General features: G+C 40.5%; 1 protein-coding gene across 4 annotated transcripts in view; it reads left to right on the top strand.

The window, feature by feature from the left end:
• Window positions 1–23,465, top strand: part of LOC144805362 (membrane-spanning 4-domains subfamily A member 4A-like) — a 201,056-nt gene that overhangs the window by 102,171 nt on the left and 75,420 nt on the right. The window lies entirely within an intron of this gene.

The raw sequence follows: 23,465 nt of genomic DNA, 5'->3' as shown, positions 1-23,465 counted from the left end.
CCGTTCCAAATTTAGGTGCATCCTTGATCCACAGCAACATATGTATATGAGGAGCACCTCTTGCTTGGTACTCCTTCCTCCAGAAGAAATCCAACACCTTTCCAAGAGGTGGATTCTTCTTATTCATGATGAAAGACATCATACCTTCAAATCTATGATTGAAGTACCTACATACATTGACTGGATCCAAAGAGCACAGTTCTCCGGGTGTCTTGAATTCGATGTTTTCTACGTTAGCATTTGCCTCTCGTAGAAATTCAAGTAAGTCTTCCCAGCCATACTCAGCACAGCTCAAAGTGAGGAACCATGTGGGAGTTCCTAAGTTCCTTAGCATACATTTTAAATCACCATGACGACGGTACCAGTACTCATTAGTACCACGCTGACACGCCATGAGATTAATCAGGTGAGAATCCAAAATACTGTCTTGGACATTGACTTTATCCATAAAGTCACTTGCCGAGATGTTTTGCATGTGTATACCACTTTTCAAGATGTGGTTCACTGCATATGACAGTCCAGACAGATCGCTTTCAAACAGGAGATGAAACAAATAAGGAATGCATTGTCGAAACCTAGGATCTCCTGCATACAATCGCAAAGTCCGGTATTCAGAAGCAGGAATTTGATGAGGTCGCTCATCATATCTTCCTCCCTGACCTGTTGGAAAAAGCTGTGGGAAACACCGAGCTTCCAAACTTTCCTCCCAAACACTAATGGGACTCCCTTTCGCTTGTTTCATTTGAAACAACTCAATAGCATTCCCCATGACTTCCTTGGAATGCAAAGGATGAACACTATAATGTTCATATATTTCTTCACTAGTACAGGGTTCTACTTTCTCAATTTGACCAGCACACAAATCGTTATCCTCTTCCTCACTTACTTCCTCTTCTGCAACATATACATTTTTATAGTACTTATTATATTTTTTCAAATACAATGTTGCCCTTTTGACTTTCCTAACATCTACTAAATCTTGCCATATTTTCTTATTCTTTGTCGGAACCCCATTAACTAAGATAACAAGAGGTTCCTCTTCCACTTTTTCTACTCCAATTGTGTTAATGTTTTTCTTCAAATCTAGAGGCAAATAAACAACTCTTCCCTTTAATCCTCTCTGTAAATCTGATGGAGGCAATTTCCCTGTCTTTGGCTCCATTCTTACAATAGCCTGAAAGGGATGGATACTTTGAATCAAAATAGATTCATAAGTATTTAAATCCTTCAATTCAGAAGGAATCTCAACCAATTCCAGATTATTATGAACTGCTCTAGCAGGCATCTGGTTTTGATTTAATTTGTTACAACAATAAGTACACACACGTTGATCCAATCCCAAATCAAAACAATTTTCTACCATCAAGTATGTTGTAAAATCCTTCCATTCACTATTATTTTCCCTTTCACTTTTTCCATATAAATCCACTAACTTAGTCTGATTCTTATAATAAGTGCGTCGACAACACACACAAGTGAAATTTGGCCTCTCACTTGATTTCACCTCAAACGTCGCAATTTCCCTCTGGAAATTATCTGTACTGGAAACCTGTACACTATCTTCCACATTACTCTCTTCTTCTTGGTCAATTTCAACATTCTCCTCTTTACTTCCAAAGTAACAAAACTCAATTTCTTCACATATATTCTTCACATCTATTTCAGAACCATGCAAAAGAGCAGCGCATAATTGTTTAAGCATAATTGCTGGACTCTTAGCATAATACAACATTCTAACTAATTTCCTCACTTTATTATGATGCACTGCTAGCATCCTGAAATGATGAAAAACACTCTGGCATACTCTCCTGGAAAGACAAGCCAGTGAATGACCATGCAAACCTATCACTTCTCTCACTCTGCAAGGATCTAATTCTTGCAACAACTTCATTTTCTGCTTCAAACTGTTCTTACTAAATGACCGTATAAAATCACAAAGCAAATTGATGGAATCCTGTCGTACACTGCAAATACTACTACACTTCCAGGTGTACACAGGACCCTTAGGACGTCTCCCTAAAACCTCATTACCTAACACCTCTTCTATCTCTGTTCTCACAAGTTTTTCTTGTTCAACTGGACAACCATCTTTCACTTCATAAGCTCGACCACTGGTGTCAACTGCATGCACCAAATCATTATCCTGGAAATAACTCTCCTCATTAAAAAATGCCTCAGAGCTTGAACTATGCATCCATTCTCCAGAAAAAACTTCACAAAAATTACTACGATTAACTATTCTCTTCCATCTACTATTTCTTTTGAAATCATAAATTACCTTGTTTAGCTTCCTAATTCTATTGATTGTCAAAATAAATAACTTACGTTTAATTTCAAATGCCTGATCAATAACTTTCTCAACTATTTTTTTTCTCTTATAAAAAACCACTTTCTGCTGACCTTTCTTAATATTTTTTAACAAATTCCCAATTATCCTGTTGCGGAACATTCGTATACGAATATCCCTAAACTCTTGTTTCCTTCTACTTTCATGCATAGAGTTATCTCTTACTCTAGCAGTAACATTTCTCATTGGCCTTTCCTTACCATTTGAATTCTTTCTCCTTTTCTGGACTGAAACATTTTCTGTAGTAATATTTTTTTTACTACACATATTTCTTATGACTGTTTTTCGACTCTTACCCGGTGCTTTCTTGGTGACTTGACAAATCTTTTTGTTAGAGGACTGCTGCATTATTCCATGGTCCTGCTGTCTTTGACGTTTTGCAGCCTTTCTTACTCTTTCTTTGCTAGGCATCCTAAAATCTTGAAATAATCTGCAGTTGAATCTGTGGTAAAATATAATAAAAAATGTTATTAACCACTATTACCCAACAGTAAATTAATAACAGTCATCAAAAACTTAACACACTACTTAAGTATATAATATACTGAAGCCTATCTCCAATTTTTCACTGAACAAGACTCATCTCTTCTTAACCTTGGATAAACCTCACCTACTCTGTGTCCCCTGCACATAATTAAATGTAAAGGGGCAGATTTATATTAACTAGCACATCCCCAGGGATGCACCAGTTAACGTGCACCACTGCTCTGCCACCCACGGTGTGCCGCATTTACAATCAGATAGGACAAAGCTACATCAAAACCCTGCGCCTGCTTGAAGCAGGCATAGATCTTGACGCAGGTAGGCTGAAAGCTAAAGCAACAACTAAGTATCGTGTGCAGAAGTTACAAAAAAGGAAAAATGGCGTTTAAACCAGTAATGAGCCCATGCTAACGTAACACAGAGTAAAAATATCCAGGATCTACATCAGTTTGGGGTTCACGAACCTGGCAGGTACAAGGCACTGAGGCTTTCCACCGTGCATGTCTCATCCCAAATCATATGTTGTTTGTGAATGAAACAATTTCCCAGACCAAATGCTTTGGATTGGCTACTTCTAAAAAATTAAACACCCCTACTATCCCGGAGTTAGAGGAATATGATGGTTGGAGTAATTTTACTCGTTGTCCATTAAAGATTTACAGGCCCTACTCCGTAATTCTTCCTTTAACATTTCCAGTATAAATCCAAAAGGTTGACTGCTTTGGCAACGTGCCTTATCCACGGTTTAATAACGCTGCCTTTTGCTTTATATAAGTTTTCAAATTGTATGAAATATATACCAATAGGTCGTTATTAACCTTTAGGTAGTGGTTTTCTTCATGAGGTCTGGTCGCTTCCATACACATACAGATTTTCAAAGATGATCAAGAACTTTATCTGAATGGAGAGGAATGCACTGAGACGCCAGATCATTCACTAATGTGTAGGCACATACAGTTACACGGTTCATGCAACAAACACCGACCAAATATGGCTTGCGTGTTGCAAGGCACACCAGTTCCTGCTATCATCCCCACGTTCAAGTTCTTGGAAAATGGTAGTTATTTGATGCTCAATAATGAAGATTGTTCTGGGTTAATTAAAAGTATTCATTTTATCGTAACAGTAAATGAACGGGTTATTTGCTGCAGAAATGTTCTATTTCCTCTCACACATGAACATAGGGAGTTTTCAATCTGGCCACAAATACCAACCTTGGGAGCACATTTCAACGGCATGGCAAGAATAAGAGCTCTTTTGTCTCAGAGAGAGGTGGCCTTGAGTTCGGCCCGTGAAACTTTCGTGCTTCACATAGCGAACACCCGTACAGAGGTGCAGACCCTTTTAAATACAGATTCGACTTTGCATTTCAGCAAGATTACCCATTCATTTCCATGCAGCAGGAGGCCCATAGGAATGAAGGTGCAATTTGCGATTAGCAATTACCTCATCGCAAATTACGAATTTTTCCGACGGTGCAGGGGTGTCTCAAGAACACCCTGCTGCACCCCTGAAAAAGAAATTTGGGGTCATATGGCGCACATAAATTTTGAAAACATTCCTTTACCTCAAAAACGATTTTCAACTCATAATTTGAAAACACTGCACATGGGGAAATGACTTAAAATGTCCTTAAGACACATAAAAGCATTTTTTGATTGCCTTTGCAGCATGTTTCAGTCACCTTTAACATGCCTATGTAACGGAAACTTTCAAAATCTAAATTTGCCATGCACAGGTGGGAGCATATTTACAAGCAATTTGCTCCACAGACAAACTTCTTACATTGAAATGGGAAAAATAACATCAGAGACTCTCAATTACCTTATAAAGAAGCAGACACCATTATGTCCTTCTCATCAATATTAAAACCATTGCTTTTTCTCAAAAACGATTTACAAGTCATAATTTGAAAACACTCCACAACTCCTATGCACATAAAAGCCCTGTCAGTACTAATACTTCACATTTTCTCCAATTACAATTTCTCAAAGAAACAAAATCTATTTGTGAAACACTTGAGACAAAGCAACATTTGAAAAACACAACTTTCTTCATAATTTTCTCCTTAAAGCACACTATTTTCTGTCTAAATTAAAGAAATTTTTTCTCACCTTAGCAAATACTTTGAGTTTCAAAACAGTCTCAGAAACACACCAATTTGTCTTCAGCAGAGCAAAAGGTATGCACTCCATAGTCTGCAGCTATCAAAAGCACAGAAATGCTGTAATTCCTCACACAGATCTCTCATGTCACCCAATCAAAACTCTTCCCTCACTTTTTTTCAAAGCAAAACCCTTCCCCCCTCTGCCCCCTCTCTGCTTTTTCTGCATAGCAACCACCTCTTGCAAGACCTCTCACACAACAATGTTGCAATTGAACTCTGAACTCTCAGTGCACCTGCATATCCAGAGCATTCTTTCATTTAATGATTTTTTCTTCGCCACTCAAAATACATCTTTCAACGAACTCATCCATGCACACTAACTTTCTGTTTTCAGCAATCAAAATCCACCAATCACTCTTACTGCTTCATTAACACAGAAACTCCTCAGTTTTTTTCATTTTACACTCTCATTTTTTCAACTGCCATTTCATTGCCACACTTCATCTGACTGCAGGAGAACCTTCTCTCGCCATGTTTTCTGTCTGGATTGTTGGACATAGCTACATCTATTGGGCTCAAAGGTACGCTGAAAACAGGAATTTACCTAACCTCAATTTACAAGATGTGGAAATTAAGTGGTTTGGCCACAGAGGATTAAAATGTCACCAATTGATACCATTGGTGAAAACCTTTATGCATTTGCCAAAACCTGACCTGTTAATTGTGCACTGTGGAGGTAATGATTTGGGCACTTTGACTGGGGTAGGTCTGGAAATGCTTTTAAAGGACACCTTTGAGCAATTGACGGCACTTTTTCCTCAGACTGCCTTGGTATATTCAAATATATGCCAAAGACAGAAATGGAGGTGGTCGAACCAATTTTGTCCACAAATTGAGAAATCGAGGAAGCATGTAAACAAATCTGTTTCAGCTTACATGAGAGACCATGGAATGGGCTCCCTGTACAACAATAACTTGCGTTACTACATGCAAGATATCTACAGAGCAGATGGAGTTCACTTCTCAGATGAGGGCAACAGAGTTTTCACTCTGAATTTAAGACTGTGCATTGGTACCTACTTATAAGTACCTAAATGTACCATAAACCCAAAAGCTCTTCTCAGAGCTACCCTATATCTGATCACTCACAATTATTATTTTACTCTAACTTTTTTCACTAATTTTCAAGAAAGTACGCTCCCCAGACCGCTTCCCGGTTCGCGAACCGGGCGCACTCCACGCAAAAAAACTAAAAAAACTGTATTTTTTTTTTTTGCCCTGCGAGACCCTTTCAAAGCCTCCACATCAAACCTAGGGGGTCAGGGAGGATCTACTATGCCCCCTTATGGTCATTTGCCCCTTCGCTTTGGCCTCCTCTTGTCTCTCGATCCTACCGAGAGACAAGATGGCGGCCGCTACGGACTGTTTGGAATGTTGACAGACGCCGGAGAACCAATCAGCTTCGCAAACCTCCGTAACGCGAAAAGTACGCGAAGCGGAGCGCTGTTACAGATATATATCTTTTTTTGAACGTTAATTTCTCAAAATCCACTAGAGCACATATATTGAGACCTAGCAAAGGCACATCGGGCTACTAGTCCCTACAATTTTGCCAAGTTTCGTGCAAATCCATTCAGCCGTTCGATTATTATTATTTTTTATTTTTTTGCCCCGCGGGGCCCTTTTAAAACCTCCACATCAAACGTAGGGGGTCACCGAGGATCTACTATTCCCCCTTATGGTCATTTGCCCCTTCGCTTTGGCCTCCTCTTGTCTCTCGATCCTACCGAGAGACAAGATGGCGGCCGCTACGGACTGTTTGGAATGTTGACAGACGCCGGAGAACCAATCAGCTTCGCTTCACAAAGCTCCGTTGCGCGAAAAGTACGCGTCCTGGGCCGCTGCCAGGTCCGCTGTTACAGATATATATCTTTTTTTAAACGTTAATTTCTCAAAATCCACTGGAGCACATATATTGAGACCTACAAAAGGCACATCGGGCTACCAGTCCCTACAATTTTGCCAAGTTTCGTGCAAATCCATTCAGCCGTTCGGGCTAAAAGTGAGGCCAACCGCCCTATGGAAATTAACATGGGAAAAACGCGTTTTGGGACCCCCCTTTTTTCTCGGCCCCCCCTTGACGAACCCCCCCAAAATTTTCAGGGGCTGCTCAGAAACAAAATGTGCCATTTTCCTGAAAATTTCAGCCAATTCCGTCCACAAACGCCAAAGTTATTAGACATAGAATTTTCAAAAAACCCATAGAGAAAAAATCCTAACTATATATACCTACTGGCGACCGCCAGTAGGTAATATATATATATATATATATATATATATATATATATATATATATATATATATATATATATATTCACTGAAAAAACCATAGGTTTCACACCAGTTATAGTTAGCTGGAAATTTTACTCGCATAAAACCATTGAAATTCCCACGTTATAGTTAGTTGGCCTCACTATAACTTGCGCGTGCAATGCCCTGCTGATGACGTCACATATTACATCACTCATGACATGGTCAGTGACATCACTCATCACATCACTGATGACACCATCCAGTGAATGTGTGTCTTTCTGAAAAATAAATATGTTTTATATATGTATATGTAAAAGTTGATGGAAGAATAAATGTTTAAATAAGAGTTTACATGGATGCTTTTTTAAAAGAAATTGATTGGTTAACTGGTTTATTAAGTGTATCTTAGTAAATACATATATTAGAGAGTAATGTTTAAATATTTAAATATATTTATTAGTGTTTCAATTTGTGTATAAGTGGCTGCATGGGTTGGTGAGTAGCTACATGTGTATGTATATGGGTTATTAGATGTTTTTCTTAGCATCAGTATGAGTGTTTGTATGGTTTGGTGGGGGTATTACTTAGCACATAGATGCATGAATGACTGACTCTCTCTTTGTATGTGTTTTGAAGACAGCATATGTGCAGGACTCTATGGGTGGATGAGTGCGTATATGTGTGTGTTAGTGAGTGAATGACTGTCTCACTAGTGTCTTTATCAGTAACTACATATGTTTTAATCTAGTATATGTGAATATTGATGTATATAAGTGAGTATATGTGAGAGTGAGGGGTTGTAAGAGTTCCTGTTAAAATTAGTATGTGTTTCTATAAGTGATTGTTTAAGAGAGTAAGTATGTGTAAGTTTCCTTAGAAGTAAAGTGGTAGTGTGTGTATAGCTGTATATGCAAATAAATGGATGTTTAATAGTTTATGTCCATGTGTGAGTATGTGTGAGAGTATCTTTTGGATGACTGTCGGAGTGTAACAGGATGTATAGGTGTATCACTACATATGATGAGTGAGTATATGTATGAGTGACTATATAGAACTGTTGGTGAATGAGTGGATGTGTATATAGATGGTGGAATTATTGAACTGGTTGTTGTAACTGGTATGGGTATCTCCATTTTTTTGAAAATTGTAGTTTCTATTTTTGAATATGTGTTTCAAGGGTTACATTACAGTGAAAGGAGGTCTGTCACTCTGTCACAAGGATGGTGTCATCAGTGATGTCATGAGTGATGTCACTGACCATGTCATGAGTGATGTAATATGTGATGTCATCAGCAGTGCATTGCACGCGCAAGTTATAGTGAGTCCAACTAACTATAACGTGGGAATTTCAATGGTTTTATGCGAGTAAAATTTCCAGCTAACTATAACTGGTGTGAAACCTATGTTTTTTTCAGTGAATTTAATAGGTTTTTTAAATGCTAATTCCTAACTATAACTGGTGTGAAACCTATGGTTTTTTCAGTGATTTTCATAGGTTTTTAAAATGCTAATTCCTAACTATAACTGGTGTGAAACATATGTTTTTTTCAGTGAATCTCATAGGTTTTGTAAATACTAATTCCTAACTATATACAGGGCCTCAAACCTATGTTTTTTTCAGTGAATTTCAAAGGCTTTTTAATAGCAAATCTCTATAGGTATGAAATGTAATATTTTTTATAATGAATCCTATATTGTATATTTATGTAATACTATTTTTTGAATGTATATTTTTCCCTTTTTTATTTCTTTTTTTATTTTTTTGCCTTGGTGCGCTCCCGGTGCGCGTACCGGTGAGCGCACAGGTAAGCGCAGTGTTGCGGCGCGCACCAGAGCGCGTACCAGTGAGCGTCCCGTTAGCGCTATTACCGCGAACAAAAACATCATCGTGACGCACGGCGTAAGCGCACCCGGAAGCGCACGAGCGCATACGATCGCGCAACGTAAGCGCCGCCGGGCGCGCACCGGGGCACGTAGCGTAAGCGCGTTGGGTCATGTGACCTGAAAATAACTCTTTTCATTGGTTGCTAACAGTTTTTTTTAAGAAGGAATGAAATCCCCACCCATTTCCTTCACTTCTTCTTTCACTTTTGTGACTGCAAGACCTCTCTTTTTGCTGTCGGCTCTTTGCTGAATTAATATCTTGCATTACCATGGCTGCCAGAGCATCCAGCATTGAAGATGAGTCAGAGGGATTTCTGGATGAAGAGGTTCCTCAGCCGAAAATAAAAGAACACTTCATATGGAAGTTTTTTTCCATTCCACCTGATCAGAAAAAAGTAAATGCTCCAAAGGTGGAGTGCAGGATTTGTAAAACTGTCCTGTCACGGGGTGACCCCAGAAAGAGGTATTCATTTGGAAACTCGACGATGATTCGACATGTCGAGAGGAGGCACCCCCAGAACTTTGCCCGGGAGAGTGTCAGGGCTCTGGGACGAGAGGCTCCCAGTGATGGGGCCTCTACTTCAACCGGAGGACAAACTGCATCAGGGAGGGAGCAATCACAAGAACAGATTCCCAACATCCAGCCTGCTTTTAATAAAGGCGTTATTAAATGCAGATATTGCGATAAGTTACTTTGCTATGGGGAACAAAGTGTTCTGCTCATGGTTCGAGCATTGGATAACCATCGCTGCCGTTCCCAGCCCTAATTTTGTTTTGTTTTTTTGCTCCTGTTGAGCAGTTTCCCATTCACTGTTTTTGTTTTTGTTCTGAAAAAAGAAAAAAAGAAGGAAAAAAAAGTTCTTTTCAGAACTACCTCCAATTCTCATCAAAGAGCTGTGTTCTTAAAAAAATGAAAAAGAGTAAGTGAAGTGGAGTGCATTGATAAACGAGAAGAAAATGAGTGATAAAGCACAGAAAGGGGCGAGAGGAGAAGGGAAGTGAACTAGGGGGACTGAAAGAAGGTCAGTGTGGGGAAGGAGAGTGAGGAGAAGGAGAGTGAACATGGGGAATGTGGATATGCGAAGAAAATGTAGTAAAGGAACGGGTGTGTGGAAGGGTAAGAAAAGAGCAGTGGCTTAAATCATTATTTTACTGTTTCACTGGGTTTCCCCCATGGTACGCTCCCCGGTACGCTCCCCGGTGCGCGTATCGGGCGCTCCCCCGCTGAAAATCGGAAAAAAACGTTTTTTTTTTTTTTTGCCCCGCGAAGCCCTTTTATGGCAAACCTATGGGGTCAGGGGTGTCTACCGTGCCCCCTTTTGGTCATTTCCCCTTTTGTTTTTGCCACCTCTTGTGTCTCGATCCTACCAAGACACAAGATGGTGGCCGCTCCGGACTGTTTGGAATGTTGACAGACACCCGAGAGCCAATCAGCTTTCCGCTCGCGAATTTGCGTAGCGCGCTGTTACGCGCCCCAGTGCGCGTACCGGGGCGCGCATATAGATATATATATTTTTTTTAACCTCAATTACTCAAAATCCACTGGAGCACATATCTTGAGACATAGCAAAGGCACATCGGGCTACCAGTCCCTACAATTTTGCCAAGTTTGGTGGAAATCCATTCAGCCATTCGGGCTAAAAGTGAGTCCAACCGCCCTATGGAAATTAACATGGGGAAAACACGTTTTGGGACCCCCCAAATATCTCGGCCCCCGCTTGACGAATCCCCCCCAAACTTTCAGGGACGGAGCAGAGCGGAGCGGGCCATCTTCTTTGAGAAATTCGCAAAGATTCGTCCACCGGCGCCAAAGTTATTCCCAATAGAATGTTGCGGATTTCCTATGGAAAACAATCCTAACTGTTGGGATCTATGCTTCTTGGAATTGTGGGCATGTTGCTAGGTAGTTAGAATGTTATGATGTGAATAGCAGACAGTACAGAGGGAGCTGTGGAAGGAGCTGGAGGTCTTTTCACTTCTGACCAATAAAGACTTTCTTCAACTATACAACCTGGATTGAAGCTATCTTCTTTACATTGGCGACGAGGGAACCCTATACTCTGGCAGGGGCAGAGATTGGAATTGACCTCCACCCCTGGATGATACCACAACTGGATTGGACTGTGGTATACAATTTGCTCCTCCAACTATATTTCTTACTTTTCTTCTCAAGGCAGCAACTTTGTGGTATGTACATTTTTACCCTGCATACTGCTCTCTGTCTACATCCTGGAAGTAGATAGATAGATTAAGCTTTGTTCAAATTCTTTGACTGGCAGCTGTGCGACAAGATTTTTCATTTCATTATCTTGCCACCTTTTCGCTTTATTTTTGGACAATTGCCAAAGCGTTTTTATCGCTATCTTGGTAAGGCTGAATGCTTGAGGAAGATTTTAAAGATTTCTAAATTTTTCTCAAATTGCATCTTTCAACTTGTGCCTGCTTACTTGCTCGCGCAATTTCAAAACCGCCGCCTTGAGAAGCTTCAGAACCCGCTCCAGCTTCCGAACTTGTGGATGTCACCGGCTTGATTACGTCCTCCGTTACTTTGAAGACGTCATTTGCGTAATCCAACGTGGCGGCCATTTTTCTTTGGGATTCTTTGCAAGCGCCTACGTGGAAGCGTCATTCCGTGATACATCCAGCGTGGCGGCCATCTTAGATGTCCAGGAAGTTTCTTTTGTGTTTATGAGCGGTCTAGTACTTGAAGCATTTCCCTTAGCGCATTATCGTCCTGCTTGCCAGATGAACGGAATTTAGACTGCTGAACTGCCGATTTATTCCCCGATTGGATTAAAGTACTGCTGAACTGCCGATTTCTTCCCTGATTAGACTGCAGTTACTTCTACTTTGAGTATTTACTCATTTAAGGTTTTAATCTTCTTTGATTTAAAGGAAAAGGGGAGCCAAGGTGCTGTTAATTGTTTACAAAGGTGCTATTGATTATTTACAAAAGTGTTATTGATTACTTACAAAGGTTCTATTAACTACTTACCATGGGTGATCAAACCTTTTCTACTCCCCCTTCCTTCCTCCCTACTCCTGGTGAACCCCCAATACCTTGGAAAGAATGGAAGAAATTGTTCCTCACATATGTTTTAGCGTCTGGTGCGGACAAATATGGTCCTGTTCGCAAACAAGCTATTCTTCTTCACAATTTGGGGGTGGAAGGTAGAAGATTATACGAAGATTTGCCCGAGATATCTTTAGGTGTGGGAGATGGTCATGCTGCTAATGTCTATGACATGAGTATGTTGATGCTAGAGAAAAGGTTCGTCACAAAAATCAATACTCTCTTAGAAAGACACAAGTTCTTTTGTCGAGCTCAAAAAGTAGATGAAGATGTTGCAACTTATGTGGCAGCCTTACGGGGATTGTCACTTAATTGTCAATTCAAAGATTTGACGGATTCCTTGATCCGTGATCAAATTGTTAGGTGCACTAATAACAAAAGGGTGCGAGAGAAGTTACTGAGTAAGGATTGTAACTTAGAAGAAGTTATTGAAATTGTTAAAGCTATAGAAAATACTGACTTATGGATAAAGGAAATGGATAAATGTTCTGGTTCTGTAGTATCGAAAGATAATATGACAAAAGAATCTGATTCCAGTGTAAAGTCTCAAACTCAAGCCTTTGTTGATGAAACTAAAATTGTCAAGAATGTTGGGAAGTTTGATTCTAAAAACAATAAGTTATCAAATTACCATCCCCCAAATTATCGTCCCCCTAATTTTGGGCAACAAGGTAATTCACGTCTTGTGAAATGTTATAGATGCAGATCTCCGGGACATATTGCATCAAGTCCTCGTTGTACAGCCAGGAATGCCATTTGCAGAGGATGTGGGAAAAGAGGTCATGTGGTTAAAGCTTGCAATGCTAAGACGCAATATGTTAAGGAAATTGATTACTCTTGTGAAAATGTTGAGAATTTAATGCTGTGTGTAGATGGGCTAATTTTGAGTGAAAACTGTCTTTGCACACAAGATCCTATTTGTCTTGTGGGTGTGGCTACTGAGAGTACTGATAAACTTGAGAAGCCACATTGTTTGATCAATTTCGATTCTAGAGATCCTATGCATCCTCAAACTAGGAATGTTAATATGCTGGTAGATTCTGGAAGCCTTTATACTTTGTTGTCCAAAGATATGTATGTTGAGGTTTGGGACGGTGATGTGGATCTCAATTCTTGGACCCCTCCAGATATAAGAACTGTAGGATATGGTGGAAAGACCATTGACATCTTAGGTCTCAAATGGATGGTAATCACATTTCAAAACAAAAAGGTATTTGGGAGAGTATATCTCACTAAGCAAGGGTCTAACTTACTTGGCTGGCGTCACCAGAAAGATCTAGGAATAGTACTAAATCCCAATGCTCCTGAACCTGTTTCTTCATTCTCTGTTCTTAATATTGATACTTTTGAAACAGATGTGATGATGAAATTTCCTAATGTTTTTACTGAAAAGTTAGGAAAGTTAAAGGGATTTTCTCATAAGATTATTCTTAAAAATAATGCAGTGGCTGTGGTTCATAAAGTAAGAAATTTACCACACTTGATGAGAGAACCCCTGAAAGTAGAATTGGACAAATTGTTAGATCTGAAGATTATAGAGCCTATTGAAGCATCTGAGTGGCTCGCCCCCGTTGTATTCGCGCCCAAAGATGGTGGAACCAAAATTCGTCTCTGTGTAGACTTACGCGACCTAAATAAGAATATATGGGTTGATAGGCAACCATTGCCTAATATTTCTGAGATGTTAAGTGCCATGGGTGGGGGTGTGATATTCAGTGTGATTGACATGTCTGCAGCCTACCACCAAATTGACTTAGACGAAAAATCAAGGCACCTTACCTCGTTTGTGACACCACTAGGGGCATTCAGATATTGCAGAATGCCGTTTGGGTTGGCTTCAGCGTCAGCGGTATTTCAGAGAGTAATGGAGAAAGTTTTAAGAGGAATTGAGAATGTATTGTGTTTTCAGGATGACGTGTTGGTTGTTGGAAAAGATTGTCAACATCATGATAGGATTTTAACACAAGTTTTGGAACGTATGGAAGTTAATGGTTTGACCATAAAAAGAGAAAAATGTCAATTAAAGAGAGATTGTGTAACGTATCTGGGTCATGAGATATCAGGTTTAGGTATTAAGCCAAAAAAAAGTATAATTTCTGCAATTAATGATGCTCCTACGCCAACAACTAAAGATCAGCTAAGATCCTTTTTAGGATTAGCTGAATATTGTTCTAAATTCATTAGAAATTTTTCGGATGTGGTCGAACCTTTAAGGCGTTTGATGAAGAATGGTGTGGTTTTTGAATGGGATCAAGAGTGTGAGGATGCCTTCAAGCGTGTGAAAGTAGGAATTGTTCATGCACCTACCTTAGGTCATTTTGATGTTAAGGCCAAGACTTTGGTTACCACTGACGCTAGTGCTGTGGGACTTGGAGCTGTGCTCTATCAGATATCTGATGGTGTGGAAAGAATTATAGGTTTTGCCTCTAGAAGGTTGCAGGGTCAAGAAGTATCTTACTCGGTTATTGAGAGGGAGGCTCTCGCTTGCACGTGGGGGATTAAACACTTTAGATATTTTCTTTGGGGTTTGCCCTTCAGAGTGCGCACAGATCATAAGCCCCTCGTGCATTTATTTAAAGGAGGTAGAGGTTTGGAGGGTAATGTCACCCCTAGGATATCGAAATGGATTTTATCGGTGCTTGATTACAATTTTCAGATGGAATATGTAAAAGGGGAGAAAAATATTATTGCGGATTGTTTATCTAGAATGCCTATAGACTTAGTAGATTTGATTGAAGTAGAAGATCCTGTAGTTAGTTGTGATGAGATTCTTGCTTTTGTTAAAAGTGATTGGGATTCTGCCATGGCAGATGATCAAATAATTCCTTTGGTTATGAAATATGTTTCTGAGGGATGGCCTAGAGAATCCTCTATTGACACTCGCTTGAAGGGATTTTATAATGTTGAAGCTGAATTTAGTGTATCCGAAGAGAAGTTGTGGAGGAGAAACCGATTGATACCACCATGCAATCTTAGGTCAAAGATCATGAATATACCACATGAAGGCCATTTGGGAAGGAACATGACCAAGAGAAGAATTCGCGAATCCTATTGGTGGCCAGGGATGGATGGTGAGATTGATGAGTTGGTTAGGAATTGTCACGCGTGTGCTGCTAGCGATAAAACGAAAGTCATTAGGCAGCCTTCTCTTTCCTGTGTTGAATTTCCGGTACGGCCCTGGGAGAGGTTAGCGATTGATTTCTTGGGACCAATTTCCAAATTGGGTACTCGCAATAGATTCATAATGGTTCTTGTAGACTATCATTCTAAGTGGTTCGTAATGGAGTCTACTGAAAGTATTGACACAAAGAGGGTGATAAGTTTTTTGGAAAGAACATTTTTAAATGAAGGTATTCCAAAAACTTTGGTTTCGGATAATGGTGTGCAGCTGGTATCGAGACAAATGAAGGAATTTTTAGATGGCATGGGAATTTGTCATGAGAAAGTTGCGTTATTTAGGCCACAGGCCAATGGCCTTGTGGAAAGGATTAATAGATTATTGATGGAGAACATACAGTTGTCATTGGCGAATGGTTTGGTGTGGGCTGAGGAGCTTAAGAAAATTATCTGGTCTTACAGGATAACTCCACATTCGGTCACTGGTATCTCTCCATTTGTATCTTTAAAAGGGCGTGAGCCTGGTTTGAAGGAAGTTCCGGGTTGGCTCAAGAACAAAGAATGTGTGTGGGTTGACCGATCAAGTGTGAAGGATTATGTTGCTAGTAGGCAGCGTGATTCTACACGTTCATACAATCTCAGAATGAGGGTGAAATATCCGAATATATGTGTTGGTGATTGGGTAGTGACGAAGAAATGTGGTATTGTAGCTAAGGGAGAAAGTAAATATTCTCAACCTAAACAAGTAAAGTTTGTGAAGAAAAATGTTCTCATTCTAAATGATGGTTCTGCTTGGAGCTGTGGCAATGTTGCAAAGTGTAATGCTCCATAGACTTTTATTTGTTCCTTTATGCTGTATTTTTCTTTATATATTTTATTTGTGCATTTCTTCTGATATTGTAATGGGGGGAGATGTGTTGGGATCTATGCTTCTTGGAATTGTGGGCATGTTGCTAGGTAGTTAGAATGTTATGATGTGAATAGCAGACAGTACAGAGGGAGCTGTGGAAGGAGCTGGAGGTCTTTTCACTTCTGACCAATAAAGACTTTCTTCAACTATACAACCTGGATTGAAGCTATCTTCTTTACACTAACTATAACTACCTACTGGCGACCGCCAGTAGGTAATATATATATTTCACCATCCTGACAGCGTATACGAAAAAGGCACCGACACCATGATTCTTCGTGGCACAGGTAGCTTTTAATTCCACTAGCAAGGTCAGACGAGTTTCGGCGGTACAACCGCCTTGGTCACTGCATATATAATATTTTTTTTTGCCTTCTTTCCTGGCGACTCCTTTCCCAGTAAGAAGAGGTGTTAATGGGGTAGAGCACTATCCATGTAGATGCCCCCTCCCCCAAAAGTGATTTAAGATCACAGACTATTTGAAGTCAAGCAAGCCAAGCAGAAATAAGGGAAATAAGGGAGTTCATCTCTGCATCTGTCACTGACCATTTGGATGGCAACGTATCACTTTTGGAGACTGTTTTTGGCCATTCTCTTTTCCCCTATTGGAGGCAGAGGCTGAGAAATTGGGAGACTCACAGGAGCAATATATCAAGTATATGGTTAGCTCTGTCAACAATATTACCAACTATTCTAAGGAACATCAGTGGGCCAGCTTAATAATTCACAGTCCATTTGATCAGCTAACCGACACTTACACAACTAAAGGAAACCTTGCCTGTCAATAAGCTCTTACCACTCCTTTAATTCCAATTAAGTCACATTTGCTGACCAATGCACTTTCAATTGTTAGTGCAGCTAGGGCATGACCAGCCGCACACTCGTAGACGACAACCAAGGCAGTCATGAAATCGGATCTCTAAGACATTCTTATCTTATATCTTTAGGGGAAGACTGTAACTTACTGAATACATTGTTTGAGGCATGTGTGGCTGTAGATACACATGTTTTGCATACTCCTGCCATCTACTGCTGGATCTGCATGTTTGCAAGTTGTTTTTCCTTGACGAAGCCTTTCTAGTCAAGAGGTAAGATGACTCCTCTTCTTGGTAATAGTGAACATGGGCCTCGACTCCATTGTTAGATTGTTTTCTTTCTGTCATCGGGTTCAGACGTGTATTGTTTTTGGGTTCCCTTCGGGGCGCAATCCACTCTACCCTCTTAAGTACTGTTTCAAACACGTTTTCCATGCCTCGCTTATCGAAATTCTGAAGACTTCCCAATCGGGTTGAAACACTCAGCTTTGGGCCTTGCCAATCTGCGCTACGTTATACTCAATACCAACTCCATCGACAATAATTTGCTGATGGAACTGACTTAGTTTTAGTGCTGCCCTCTGTGCAACTCCAAGTACCCACACACCGACCATCACAAAGTCTGCAAGCTGTGCTTATCTCCTGAGCACAAAGAAGAAGACTGTGAGGCCTGTCAGTCATTTCGATCCAAGAAGACTCTGTGGCCAGTCGGGCTCGATGAAGAGAGATGCAGATGCTGAATTTAGAATATACTCCAGATTTCTTCGGACAAGAAGATATCTAACAGGAAGACATAGAAGCGTCAGCTGGCGAAGAAGAAGGGGCCTTCTTTGTTCAAGATTCCGACTCAGAATTAGCAAGTGATCTGGAGTACCGTGATCTTCAACCTGGTCAAGGTGCAGTGAGTACCAAAAGCCCTCATCTGCCCACACAAAAGCACTCTATTCCTCTAAAACAAAAGGTTTCTGGGCCACCACTGTCGTCCGTCTGGCCATGGTAGGCAGCGAGAGTCAGCTTCAAACGCCCTGCCCTCTGGCACTGTCATGTATTCCTATCGGTTCTGAATCAATCCCCCTATTCCTGACCCTATTCTAGTTAAACAAACCACCAAGTTAACTAGCAGTCAGCCCATGAGGCAGAAATTCCCCATGATGCAGATACCGTTATCTGACGCAGTCACACTACGGCACAGGAACGTGTTATCTGATTAGGTCATAACGCTTGCGATCTAATTAGACAAGCGATATTCCTCCAGCCCCTGATAAGGCATACGGAGTTCTCATAACAAATCAAACCTATGACAACCTGGGCAAAACCCTGCGGCCATTGTTTTGATTTCACCGAGAACTTTAGTAAAGAATGTGCTAACGAGCAAATCGTATGACATCTTTATTGACGTATCTATGTCCATCCTTACGTCAATCTCGGCACCTTAAAGGTATAAATATTACCGATCTTGCCATATGCAAACACACGCGTGGTGACGAGACGGAGCAGCCAGACTTGCCGAAGCCGAGAGCAAAGCAGACCCCGCTGGCAGCAGCCCCGCCTTCCTGACGCGCTGAGAGACGCGCTGCTATCTCCTGCCGAGAGACCCAGCACCGGCGCTTCCGGGTAGCCCTCGCAGGCAGCCTGGAATATCGAGAGCAGAGAAAGAGATACCATTCCTCATTCATCCTAACTTCCAGGTACAGAACTGAATAACCCCTCACAGAGAATTCTTTAGTTATTCACTTGGCAAAAACAAACTTAACTTAAACTGTAACTTTCTATTCCTGCCCACGTATTAGGCTTAGGTCAGGTACACGGGGTAGGCGTATTTAGAAACACCAGTTGAGTACGTTTAGTCAAATGTATATGTGTATGTAAATATATTTTATTCATTTTAAAACATCTTATGGCTTAGAAACCATATCAATGTTTTTACAGTATTACTTTATACTATTGCTTTTAATGTATGCACTTTACTTAACTATAAGTATTGCAATAATATCGATCCATTTCTCTTGTACGAGAAAAGAGACTGATCAATAAATAACACCTTTTTATTGAACACGCCCGTCTCTTCCTTTTCTCTACATTCTGATGAGACTAAGAATGCACGTACTGACTGAGTAAAATAATTGCCTTTTGTTCACACGACTCTTGAGATTGACTCTTGATTAGGGGAGAGCAAAGTTGTCATGTTCTATGGTTGTCAGAAACTAAATCCCTTCTTGTCTAATCAGGGAAGTTAATTCCTCCTTGAACATTCGAGAAAGTTTCTAGCGAACTCTGAGCTACGCTGGCAAACCCAAAACTTAAGTCTAGTATCTACAGTAGTAGACCTAGTTAACGTCTGGTCTAGGCCTTTACTGCTGTAGGTATTATTCCAATGCGCAGAGCCTATTGGGAAGAATGGAACTACACTACATGGCGCCCAACGCGTTTGGAAGGGCGATAAAACTAACGTAAGACATTTAGAGTAACTCAGTCGTGCTTTCTCACTCAGACCCCTTTTCCCACAATACTCCAAAGACGTCTGGAGTGGGTGAAAGGTTATATCCTCCAAAACCTCGTAGGAGGGAACTCCTATGTATGGTTCTTGGTTTAGTCAACGTTGAAGGATAAACAGTTCCAAAATATTGTGCATCTAATCTTTGTTTCCATAAGAAACCTGATCTGCAAACAAACATAATACCATCCTGTCGGTAAAATGGGAGACAGTGATGAAGAAAGAGAGGCAGTTAGATTAGCAGCTGAAATAGCAGCAGCTGATACTGCACTACAGGATGCAGACGCGGATATAATACTCATTCCGGTCAGCAAAAGGAAATCTATAACCTTAAAACTTATAGAAAATGGACTGACACCAAGAGGTGGCACAGTCATATTCAAAATTGAGGCACACGAATATCGGCAGACAGAGGTATACTATACATGGATACATTTTCCAGCAGCAAATGCTGTAACAAAGTACTTCCACTATTACAAAATAGAGGTACCACCTGACATTTACACTCCTTTCGAGGAGGTGGAAGTACCACTCAAATTCCAAGAGCATTTGCTCTTATTTGATGGCGCCCTAATACATAACAATCACATTACAAGGCTCGGTCCTTTAGGTAGACCAGGAGCAACGTGGCCGGTCTTAGCCGGATACACACCACACCCAGACATCAAAGGGATGTCTACAGGAGAGCTGTTAATACAGCTAAAACAATTACTAAAAATTCACAGACAATTAGTCCAGTATGTAATGCGGACTTCAACAATTCAGCCAGCGATTAAACTTCCACAGCTGACCCCTCACCAGGGGAACACAAATAAAATTACACCACAGAACATCCAGTCCTGCCTAGGTAAAGTACCGGCTAAACGGGAACAAATACCATTCTGGTTGGCTCAGAAAATCACCAAAATAGAGGCGGTGTTTCCTGACACCACCCCGCTAGAAAAACACAGGATTCTGACTATCTGTCTTCCAATGGGAATCGCACCACACATTGAGGACTGTGACACTTGGGGTACAGTCTTTGCTTCCATCTACACAAAAACGCATGGTGTTCCATCCATTTCGGTGATACCAGATGTGCTAAAACAAATTCAAGACGAATACGGTCCAGAGCCTGCTTTAACTCTTGGTATGAAATTACTGAAAGACTTCAAGCAGGTCTCGGCTATATTATTAGCCAACATAAAAGGTGAAGCAGCAAACGTGGCGATCCGCCAGAGGTTAAAAGAGACAGATATAGCAGACCAACCAGCTGAAATTGCCAGAATCATAGAAAAATCCTATGAGGAACTAGGTAGAGATAGTTTAGGTGGAATACCAGTAAAACCGCAACTGACTGAAAGTCCAGAAAAAATATTTTTTAATAATTCACCAAAAAAGAACTGGGATGGAAACAAACAATCCAATCCAAAAGAAAAGAAATTCCAGTCCAGAGGAAGGTCTCCTAGGCGAAGAGAAAAATCTCCAAACCGAAGACAGGTCACCGCAGAGTGACCCCTCTGGGAATAGATATAACCTTAGAAATAGGGATAATATTAAAAAACCTGATAGATATCAAGACATTGATACACGTCCCTCTCAATCTTTTCAGAATTCCTCGCAGAAATCGGAAAGAAGAGGACGATCAGAACAAAGAGAAGAGCACGCCAAGTCCAAAGACAAGGAACCTGCTCAACTAAAAAAGAAATTACAATTTCCAAAAAAGAAGGTAGCCAGTATCAAGGTAGTTAACAATGCCGAGAATACTGAGGACACAACTGAAAAACGGAGAGTGGGCTCAGACAATGCTAGACAGCGCAGCAGAGGTGAGCATAGCTCGCAAAGTCCTTATGAATCATCTGGAGACAGTGGACACGAATGAATATCTTCAAGTGGAAAATGCGGACACCAGAGTTAGCAAACCCCACAAGATATACGAGATAACATTACGTATAGAGGGAGATAAGACTAGGAAAATAAGGGGACTATTTTGGGATAATCTCTCCAAGGGCTATGATATCCTCCTAGCTGAAAAAGACTGGCCACCAGAGTTTGTCAGGGAGTGCCCTCATGGCGAAGAAGTAATTATGCCTGCCTTCTCAAATCAAATTCCAATTCATAAAAAATACACACTTGCTAGAAAGTGGGCAGTGGCTTTAGCACCTGCTTTATATAAAAATCACGTAGGATGGGATGAGGATTCTCCTCCTCACAAAATCCAGTTAAAATCACAACCTACTGCACAAAGGCAGTACCCAATTAAGCAAGAAGCTAAAAAACAGGTAAATGAAATACTAGATCAGCTAGAATACCAGGGGGTGATTGAAACTTGCACCTCACAAATGAACAATCCTTTGTTTCCGGTCTCCAAACCAGACAATTCATATCGTCTAGTTTTGGATTACCGACACCTTAACACATGTTGCAAAACTTTTGCAGTGCAAAACTCACACAGTGCCGCACTAATGAATAACATAGTGCGCAAAAAATACAAAACAACCTTGGACATCTCCAATGGATTCTTTTGTCAAAACATAGCACCAGAGAGCAGATATTTAACTGCATTCTCAGTAAATGGCACTCAAAAACAATTCTGTCGGTTAGCCCAGGGGTACAAGAACAGCCCGGGGGTATTCTCAGCGAGAGTAACAGAATTACTACAATTATATGATGATGAAGCATTATCTTATGTCGATGACATTTACTTAACAGATGATGACTTGGAGACTCACTTGAAAAGAGTGAACACCATAATACTTGGGTTCGCTGCAGAGGGTTACAAATTCAACTTTAAAAAGTCCAGAATTGCACATCTGACGGTCCTATTCTTAGGATATGAGTTATCAAGTGAAGGCAAAAGCCTGGCTGACAATTTCCTAGAGAAATGTGCCGTACTCCAAGCACCTAGAACACTAAAAAACTTACAGTCGATTCTAGGCTTCCTAAATTTCGGAAGAACATACATTGCAAATTACGCAGAAAGGGTCAAACCCCTTTATGATCTAATTAAACCAGACTTTAAAAGATCCAGTTGGACTCAAATACACACAGAAATTTTGAGATCCTTACAAACAGACATGCTAATTAAAACAAAATTAGAAACACGTGATAACACACGCAATCTTGTGATTCGAGTCATCCCAGGGAGATGCGGATTCACATACCTGACCTCTAATGAGGGGGAAAAGGTACCAATTGCATTCAAATCACATTTGTACACAGAAGCTGAACAGAAATTCAGCAACAAAGAAAAAATTGTTCATGCAGTTCAAACCGCAATAGCTAGAGAAAAAGACATAGCTGACGGTAGACATATCACAGTCAGAACAGCTGAATCAGCCTTTGAGGCATTAACAACACCGTGTAATTTACCTACAACAACATTGGAACCAGAATGGTTACAATGGGTGAATTCAATCACAACGGACAAAGTATACTACTACTTTGATCCAGAATTAGAAGAAATGGAAAATCTAGAATATGAAAAAACATATCCTCTGCCGTCCGACATTCTGCCTCTACGACATTACGCCTGTGTAATCTATACAGACGGACATGCTCAACCCTCCGTTTGGGGAGAACAAGCATACAACCCCACATGTGAGATTACAAAAGAAGTGTGGCGCGGAGGTAAATTAAAACCTCTATTAACAAAATCACACTCAGTAGAAACTAATTCAGAAAAACAAACTGAAATAATAGCATTGAAGATGGCGCTAGATAATGAGGATCGCGAATTCCCGACACTTATAGTGTCAGATTCATATTACTGCGTCAAATCATATAACAGCGATTTGCAGACATGGATTCAAAACGGTTACAAAGATGACACAGATGCACCAATAAAGCAGAAACTACTCTGGGAACAAATAGCTCTTTTACAAAAAGAACTACCAAAGACTCACGTGACACACTCACTGAGTCATCAGCGTGATGGCGTTCA

Source organism: Lissotriton helveticus, chromosome 1_2, assembly GCF_964261635.1.
Source record: "Lissotriton helveticus chromosome 1_2, aLisHel1.1, whole genome shotgun sequence".
In the NCBI taxonomy this organism is placed as follows: domain Eukaryota; kingdom Metazoa; phylum Chordata; class Amphibia; order Caudata; family Salamandridae; genus Lissotriton; species Lissotriton helveticus.
The sequence above is the reverse complement of the archived record's forward strand: the minus strand, read 5'-3'. Positions and strand labels throughout refer to the sequence as shown.